The 8,885-nt window shown below is 45.2% G+C and overlaps 1 long non-coding RNA gene across 1 annotated transcript; it reads left to right on the plus strand.

Moving 5' to 3' along the window:
- Positions 1 to 277: 277 nt before the first annotated feature.
- On the plus strand, positions 278 to 8,384 carry LOC125758987 (uncharacterized). Its single transcript, XR_007416534.1, has 3 exons — positions 278 to 374; positions 4,436 to 4,531; positions 8,225 to 8,384. It is a non-coding gene; the product is annotated as an uncharacterized LOC125758987 (long non-coding RNA).
- Positions 8,385 to 8,885: the final 501 nt, after the last annotated feature.

The following is an 8,885-nucleotide window of genomic DNA, read 5'->3' on the forward strand; positions in this document are numbered from 1 at the left end:
GTACTGAAGGAAGCGCTAGTTATAGCGCAATCACGACTTCTGTTTAAGCAACGACAAATTCGTGTTCAATCCGAGAGGCAGTTACAACTTTTACGATAATATCTATTGCCTTCGTAATGTCCCTCCACAGACGACTGGACTTGCACTATTAAAAAAATTAACGTACAAACTGAATATAATTCTCTATTTAAAGAGCCTACGAGTATACAAGACGCTTTTATGCAACACATGAATTTGTTTTATTTGTTTCTGATCCGTAAACCTTTCTTCCTTTTTACAGATGATTTATTTTCCCTTTTAGAAATTTTTTCAAAAGTTCATTCTCAGGTATTGCCGAATGCTGTTCTGAGTGTTTCCACCTTCTTTTTTCTAAGGTAAGCATAAACCACCAAGGTTTACTTGTACGAATTACAGGGGGGGGGGGGGGGGGGGAATCAAACAATTTTTGCTGTGACCTACACTTCACTCGCTCCCTTGCGTCCCGCCCCTAACAACAACAACAACAACAACAACAACAACAACAACAACAACAACAACAACAAAAGGAAGCTCTCAGTATTATTCTTATCCTTCTTTTTATTATTATTATGAAAGAGAAAGAGAGAGAGAGAAATTCTTTATAGGAAGAAAAAAAGAAAGTTTGCCGGCGAGCATATGACAACTGACGTTGTACTTTGCACATGTAGAAGAATGCCAGAGGCCCGTGTACTTAAATTTAGGTGCGCATTAATGAACCCCAGGTGGTCGAAATTTCCGGAGCCCTCCACTACGGCGTCCATCATAATCATATCGTGGTTCTGGGACGTTAAACTCCAGCAATTATTAATTATGTAGAGGAAACCCTCTTAAAACATCCCAGAGGAGAATGGCTGAAAATTAATTAAGAACAACTTTAAATGAGCATGTAAAACTACCAATGATATTCAGAGGCGAGACTATAAGCGGATTCAGGTTTTTTTTTTTTTTTCGCAACGCTGGAGACCATCTTGCCGCCGGAGGTGGAAACACCGGTGCGCCGCCGCCGGTGATTTTGGGTCCGGCGCACATGTCTAGTCTACATTGCGCTTAACTTCCAAGCATAGGAGTTTCTAAGCGAACGAGGGTTTTCAGCGTAATTTTTTAAAGGTTTTAAAAAAACGAGTTTCTGTTAAGTATGAGAAGAACAAGAAATTCATGATCTGTCGCTGTTTTCAAGGGCAGGGCATAAGTCCTAGGATGCCAGATAGCGTTAGTATAGAGAACCATTTGGAGCCCATACACAGATGTAAGTTGAACACTCGGCGTATCTCGACGAGGCGCAGTATTATTAAGGCATCTTTGTTCTGATTCAAATGTAGTACATGCAATAACAGTATAAGTATCGGGGTAACGCCAGGAAAGTAATCACAAGACAGTGTGAGCGCTATTTACCATAATATGTTCAGTGATAGTATAGAGCGAATGAAGTACAAACCCTTATCTTCGGCCGCACATGACTGCAGTTTACTCGTGCTGTATGCTGCAGGTATCATTGAACGGCGCTTCTTAATATCTTCGAGAAGGGCCCGAGGTGGCACGTCGTGTGCCTTTCTTTCGTCACGTATCGATGACTGCGCTTCTTTTTAGCCATACTCGTCGATATCCGTCTGCATGTTCGTGCCGGGAAAAACCGCGCCGCCGAGAGAACCTCCGTGACTCAGCGTATTCGATGCAGTTTTTACCACCAGCCGTATCATTTTAAGCTTCGACTGTAACTGCTAGACAGGTTTGTAAAGAGCCGCGGGTGAATAGAGGAAAGCTTAGAACCATTTTACCTCGTTAGTGTTCGTGAACGCAAGAAATACACCTAATTTAGCATACGGCCAGGAGAGATCACGGCACCAATGCAAAGTAAGGTCATCAAGTTCTGTAAATTTCCCACTGCAAGCAAGCATGATACCTCTCTGTGAAGAGTACGACCTCAAAATTAATGCTTCGCTCGAGATTAGAAATAAATCAATTACTAAGAGACAATACGATGAAGTGGTTAAGGGGTGCGCGAGGCGTCGCGTGAAAAGGTAAAATATTGGTACGTGACATGTTGCGATTCCGTTTCCTCCCTTTAAGCTTCAAATGTGACTTCGCAAATTCGGGAAATGTTAAAAACCTTAAGCTCTCGATAAAGGACTCTACGCTATGCCTGCAAGGTTATACCGGCAGTGATAACTTCGCTGACGAGGCTGACTTCGAGGACGAGTTTATGACGGCACGACATAGTCATGAAGAGTATTGCTTACACCGTATTGTGCTTATTATGCATAGTACTGAAGTAAAGTGGTGTACTGGGCGAGCTGGTATAGATTCATGGCGAGACTTGGCGTCATGTATGTAGAGTACTGCATGTTATGGTAGTGTCATGTCAGTTCTGTTCCTGCTGTCACGGCTGCGTTCAAGGAGCATGAGCCCTCATCAAGTGTGCTGGATTTTATCTTTTAAGTGCGTACCACTTTAGGAGCCCGGCTTGTCGTCCATCCATGGATCTCGTGCGGCTAGAGAGAGAGAGAGATAATAAAACGAGAGAAAGGCAGGGAGGTTAACCAGAATTGTAGCATCCGGTTTGCTACCCTACACTAAGGGGAGGGGGAAAGGGAAAGAAAGATGGAAAGGACAGCGGAGAGAAGAGCAGGCGCGCGATAAAAAAAAAAAGATATAAACAAAAGGAAGCTGTAGATCGGCAGTACTAAAGCCTATTCAATAGGCCACTGGCACGCAAAAAGTTCAGTAAGGCCTTAAACGATAGATCACGCTCACAGTCAAGCGCTCAATACTGCTCATAACAGGGCTAGTATAATGCTCAAAGCCGGGTTAACATGAACGGACGAGGTCTAAAGTAATACAATTAACCGAAATAACCAAGCAGTAATCGGAATAATTAACTTAAAATCGCTAAAAAACGTTTGGTAAACACGCGGTTCACTCCTGCCCCGCGCAAAGAAGACGCGACCGCCTCGCAGAGCGCACGATTTCTCCTCCCCCGGCGCTTCGCCGGCTACATCTGAAGGGGGAAACCACATGACGGAACTCGTTGCAGACGACACGTATCTCAACTGCCGTAACAAGCAGGAAGTCCGTAAAGCGCAGCAAAATGTAGCGCGCATATGTCACACACCGAGTTTGCGAATCTCCCTAACAAGATTCTACTCGTGCCGGTGAAACCCTACATGCTTACCTAAAACACTGATGTCATTGACGGTTTGGTAAACGGAGCAGTGGGAACTCTACGAACTGGAATCGCCGGGTGCCGTGCCCTTGCTACGCACTTCGTCAGGTTTCACAGTAGTGAAGCTGTCTTGTTTTTTTTGTTGTTGTTCGAAGCACCTTTTATTTCGCAAGCTGTGCACAAAATGGACACTAGCTCATTCGTCACTTTCCCGGGCAGCCTTAAATCGACCCGTACTTAAGACCGTTTTCAAAAGCAAGCTTAATCCTTCCTGGCAAATCTTCTCTATTTTAGGAAAATATGCTCGGTCCGATGTGCAAAGATGAGATGCAGAAAGCTTGCAATGCCACCAGTCCTGGAGGCCGCGCAAAACCACCTTAAGTGTGGAAAACTTTCGGAAAGGGCGGCATTTGTGTTCTGTGCACCAAACGAGAAAAAAAAAAAGAGAGCAAAATTATAGGCTACAAGGGGCAGTCAAAAGACGCCTTTATAAACCACGATATGATTATGAGGGACGCCGTAGTGAAGGATCTCCGGAAATTTCGACCATGTGCGCAGTGCGTTTCCCAGTGTGTCAGCATATGACGCTCTTTCTTTCTTTTTTTTCTATCTATCTATCTATCTATCTATCTATCTATCTATCTATCTATCTATCTATCTATCTATCTATCTATCTATCTATCTATCTATCTATCTATCTATCTATCTTTCTTTCTTTCTTTCCTTCTTTCTTTCTTCTATCTATCTATCTATCTATCTATCTATCTATCTATCTATCTATCTATCTATCTATCTATCTATCTATCTATCTATCTATCTATCTATCTTTCTTTCTTTCTTATCTTCTATCTATCTATCTATCTATCTATCTCTATCTATCTATCTTTCTATCTATCTTTCTATCTTCTTTCTTTCTATTTCTTCTTTCTTTCTTTCTTTCTCTTTCTTTCTTTCTTTCTTTCTTTCTTTCTTTCTTCTTTCTTTCTTTCTTTCTTTCATCGCCTCCCCACACTCGAAGATAGGAAAACTGTCGATGAATTTCGTTAAACTTCTGCCTTTCTTTATTCTTTTAACCCACGCTTTAGCCTTCCTAGAACATTGAAAGCGTGTAAATGAGGAAACAACAACACATCACCCCTTGCGTACCTTTCAAAATATGACAGAGGTAATATGCAGAAATGGGGTGCGTCGTGATACGAAAGCGTTCTACAACCTTTCTTTGGGAGAATTCATAAATGATTTATCTTCTCTTCGCAGTGGCTTCGTACTGCCATTTATGGTGCCAAATCCCAAAACAAGCAAAAGAAGCGTAGGAACAGTATATCTGGTGGGAATCATAAAACGTTACATGAGGTACGTACGAAGGTAAATTTTCTGTTGCCTTGAAAAAAAAAAAATGCTGTCAGCGTCACGGGGCACAGCTGTTTGCGTCAACCTTAAAGAGGGTACAAACACAAGGTAACGACTCAAGGATGCAACGACTTCCGATGCGCAGGCCCATTAGTGTATGCGTCACACTGCAATCATAATGATTTCTTAAAACAGCAGGAGCTTGTGTACAAATGTCTCATTCTAAAAAAAAAGTAATCGTAAATGTGCAGAGGATTAGCTTCATTGTACTGCACCTCGTAAAGTGCCCTAACCTTTCCATTCTTGGGTGCAAGAAATGACTGTCTGAAATTTAAGAAAGTAAAGCGCAGGGAAGCGAGTCCGTGAAAACAAACCTTGGACGCACCGGGGGTGGGGGGTACAGGGGGCGGAGGGTTACTAACATCTAAGGGCGTTCCCTGCCGATACGTCGAGACGCGGTCTTCATCCGAATCCGATGATTTAGAGAAGCTGTGCTGTTATATGTAGTTGCTGCCACACTCGCAGGAGAACTGAAATTCATTTCAGGAAACTTCGGCAACACCATATTTCGGGAACCATGAATCGAACCTGTAGATGAGTCATACACCATGGGGGAGTTGCAACTCTCGATGTATATTCTGTTGGTAGGCACGTAGGGCAGGAAAGGATTGTCTTACAAAATGAGGCACGAGGTCGGTCTTCCGGCAGTGAGGCTAAATGATGGGCAGGGGCGCGAGCAAGATGTCTCACGCGTGTTCTGTGCGCTTCGGTTACGATGTGCGTCTTGGTCGGGTAGTCGTTTGCAATCGCAATGGTCTCAGCTGTTCACGAACGTAGCGGTAGCCCCAGACAAACTCTAAGCGCTATAGCCTGAACGCTTTCGAGTGTGCGGATATTGGTTCTGCAGGTATTGGTCAGCACAGAAAACGCTTATCGCAAATACCCGAGAAAAAGCGTCCTGTACAGTTGCATCAGTGCATGTACTGAGGTCCCCAAGGTTTATCTTCCAAGATACTTGCACAAATTAGCAATGTTCGTCAGGCGCCTCTTTAGGCAGGCCGCATGTGGACCCCAGCAGTATGAATACGCCCAGGAATCTGTGCGTCCTGACATAAGGTATGGCTTGGCCGTCGATAGGTATAGCGTATGGTCTGATTGGCTTTCGGCTAAAGGCAATCAATGCACATTTCGTTGGCGAGATCTTGAGACCTTGTTCATTGAGGTACACCGATACCAACGTCGCAGCTTTGGGAAGCTTTGCGCGTACCTGAGGCCGTGTCACGCCAGTCAACTGGCGTAACCACATTTGGTAGTCGTTCCACAAGACCAATGAGCACGAGGTTGAAGAGTGCTGGGCTCAAGACGCCACCTTGGGAAGTAGACGCCATAGTTAGGCTGTCGATTAATCTTAATTACGCGGGATTTTTCAGCGCCCATCCTAAGTTTCTTACATGGCCGTCTTGGTATGCTGCCTTTGTCTGAATGTGACGGATAAAGGCTGGAATTGAAGGAAGGACTTCGTGCTCAGCATTCTTAACCCCAAGGTCACTGAACCACCTTGTACAGTAGACAATCAGCTCCAACAAAGCCAATGAAACTCTCAGAAGAAAGGTCCCACAGTACACGGGAGAGAGAGAGAAAAAAAAAAAGCCAAGGAAAGGCAGGGAGGGTAACCAGATTGTACCTGGTTTGCTACCCTACGCGGGAGGAGGGGGAAGGGAAGAATAAAAATAGAAAAAACACGAGGAAAAAGAACAATGGGTACGCGCACACACATATGAAATACCGCGTACACCCGGACAGTCACAACCGAGAAATATGTCAGAAAGCAGCCCCCAACAAGCTCGGGAAGCTATGCAGGCTTACGGATCCAAATGCCGTCCCGCCAGAGAAGTGCACTAAGCGGCACCGGAACAAGTTCGTTGAGTGTGCCGAACGTGTGGTGTACTGCCTCCCTCTTTCGTGTGGGAGGCAGTACATTGGGCAAACCGGGCGTTGCCTCAATGACCGGCTACGTGAACACCACAACAATGTAAAAAATGGCACCGGTGGTTTTTTGGTGATTCACTGTCGAGATTGTGGCTGCATTCCTTCCTTTCCTCTGTGTACGGTTGTTTCACGCGGCAGAACACAGCTAATTCGCGAAGTGACAGAGAGAGGCCGAGGCGATTATCAAATTAGGTGATCTGTGCGTTAGCTCACCATCACTGGCCCTCACCGATAAGGAGCTTGTGTTCCTAAGATCTTCTTACGCGTAACTGTTTATTTTACTCAGTATTTTTATTTATTTTTTTATGCATGCGCGGTCTTTTTCATGTGTCGCGTCCATTCGCGCGCATGCGTGATGTATACTGTGGCATATATAAGCTGATCCAGTGGCACAATAAATCCAATTGAAAGTTTGCGCTGTGTTTGTACTTGTCTTCTGTCCGTGTTTTCGTCGCGCAATTTCTTTGATGTCATGGACCACCAACTAGCCCAAAATGCTGCTCTCATTAATGTCAGATAGGTTACTCTGCGGTTGTCGTAAAGTATACTGGAATGCAAGATGTTAAAAAAGGCTTCCAAGGAATGGCTCCAAGGAATCCAGAACTTGCAGGGCGCATTGAGCTGACGGAGTTGTCATTCTGTTTAGGAGAGTGCGCATCTTGCTTATGAGAGATCTCAACACAGCGAGGACTTGTAGGCCTTCGTTGTGGAAATCACCTGTGGTCGATGAAGTACATTGCGGTACATTCTGCGCCGGCTCTCCATGAGTGCAAAATGGTGTTAGTGAGGGCCATGCGACATTCACAGCCGCTTTCGATGCCTCTGCATCTTTTCGGCTCTCCCACTGTTATGCATTAGGCGGTGGTGGTGGCGGCAGGGGGGGGGGGGGGGGGTAGCTGTCGCTTTAGAGAAGTCTGCCGGTCTCTCGAAGTAGGAGATTGAGGTGTCTGTCCATATCGGGCAGCAGTAGCCCTAGATCTCCGTCGCTGACGCGAGTGTCATTATCTCCTTGTCACAGTGTCAGCAGCAATCATGCGAATTGGTTGAATCTGATTGGTTCTTCTTGAGAATCTCAAGGGTCTCTAGCAGGATTATGAACCTTAGAAGGGAAATGGGCACAGTGGGAAGAAAAAGCCTTATCTGCTTAATGCTCCAATGATCAACAGGTGCAGCGTAACGAACAGATATAGAGCTTATGAATAACTTTCCGCAATATACGAACTCTGTTCAATGCTGCCGTACTTTCGACGTCTAGGTGCATATTTCCGTCAATTCCTGCATGAATTCTTGCTCAGCCTATAAACTTGCGAAACTGAGCATCAACATGTGGATGTTATACTGAAGAAGTGAATTTATTTCAAACCGACAAGCGGCATCTGTCGCACAGTGACACAAAAGCGTTCATTTTTCAGTTCTATTCATTACGATTTTCCAGAGGCGCGTTCCTTTAATTTCGTTGTATTTATTTCTTGCGGTGAATATTTGCCGGCAGATAAACAGTGGACTTAAATATCAGTTCATATTTAAAGAAATAAGGGAAGCAAGCAAACAAAACAGGGCACACGGCTTTCAAAGAGTCAACCTTGTATTCCTTCATTGAATGATTCGGGGAACGATGACGTATGCGGTGTGGCACAGCGACCAGAATGATGAATTTGTGTCTTACGAAACACTTGAGGATTCTGACAGCTATTTCTCGTCAACCAGGGTCACAGTGCCAACAATGGCTCTGATCCTGTGCTTTTACCTGGTGCCCTTGATGGTGGACGGGCCAGCTGACCAAGACAACTTGGCTTTGCATGAGCGAAACTGCATAGAGAGGCCCTGGGCCGTGCCAGCCCTCATGAACAACTTCCTGCCACTCCATATAATGGTGAGCACGCACACTGGTCCTGAAATTTTTACAACGGAGCTGTTAAGCTTGGCTTGCGCCGTTAACCGTGGACAAAACAACTATCATCATCATGGAGCGGCAGGAGCTCTGCTCGGCCTGTTCTTCCTCTTCGTCAACTTCTGCTTAGCTCCCAGAACACGTGCGCCGATTTGTTCGGCGTAGCATGCGATAAATCTGATGGGCGAGAGAACGAGTACAGAGAGAGAGAAAGAAAGAGAAAAAGAGAAACAGAAATTCATGGCGAAAAAAATTCTTGGCGAGGCGGGATTGGAACTCGCGTCCCCGCGATCTGAAGGCCAGCGTCGTAACCGCTCGGCTATCAAGGCACGCTGCAGCAGTACATAGCATAGCCTAGTATAGTATAGTATAGCATAGTATAGTATGTTCATGCAGTGCTATCGGATAGCGCGCACATTGGCGTCTGGAGTCGGTGTTGCTGCTCCCCTGCAACAAAGCGCATGAACAGTTCCGGGC

This window comes from Rhipicephalus sanguineus, chromosome 1, assembly GCF_013339695.2.
Source record: "Rhipicephalus sanguineus isolate Rsan-2018 chromosome 1, BIME_Rsan_1.4, whole genome shotgun sequence".
Classification (NCBI taxonomy): Eukaryota; Metazoa; Arthropoda; class Arachnida; order Ixodida; family Ixodidae; genus Rhipicephalus; species Rhipicephalus sanguineus.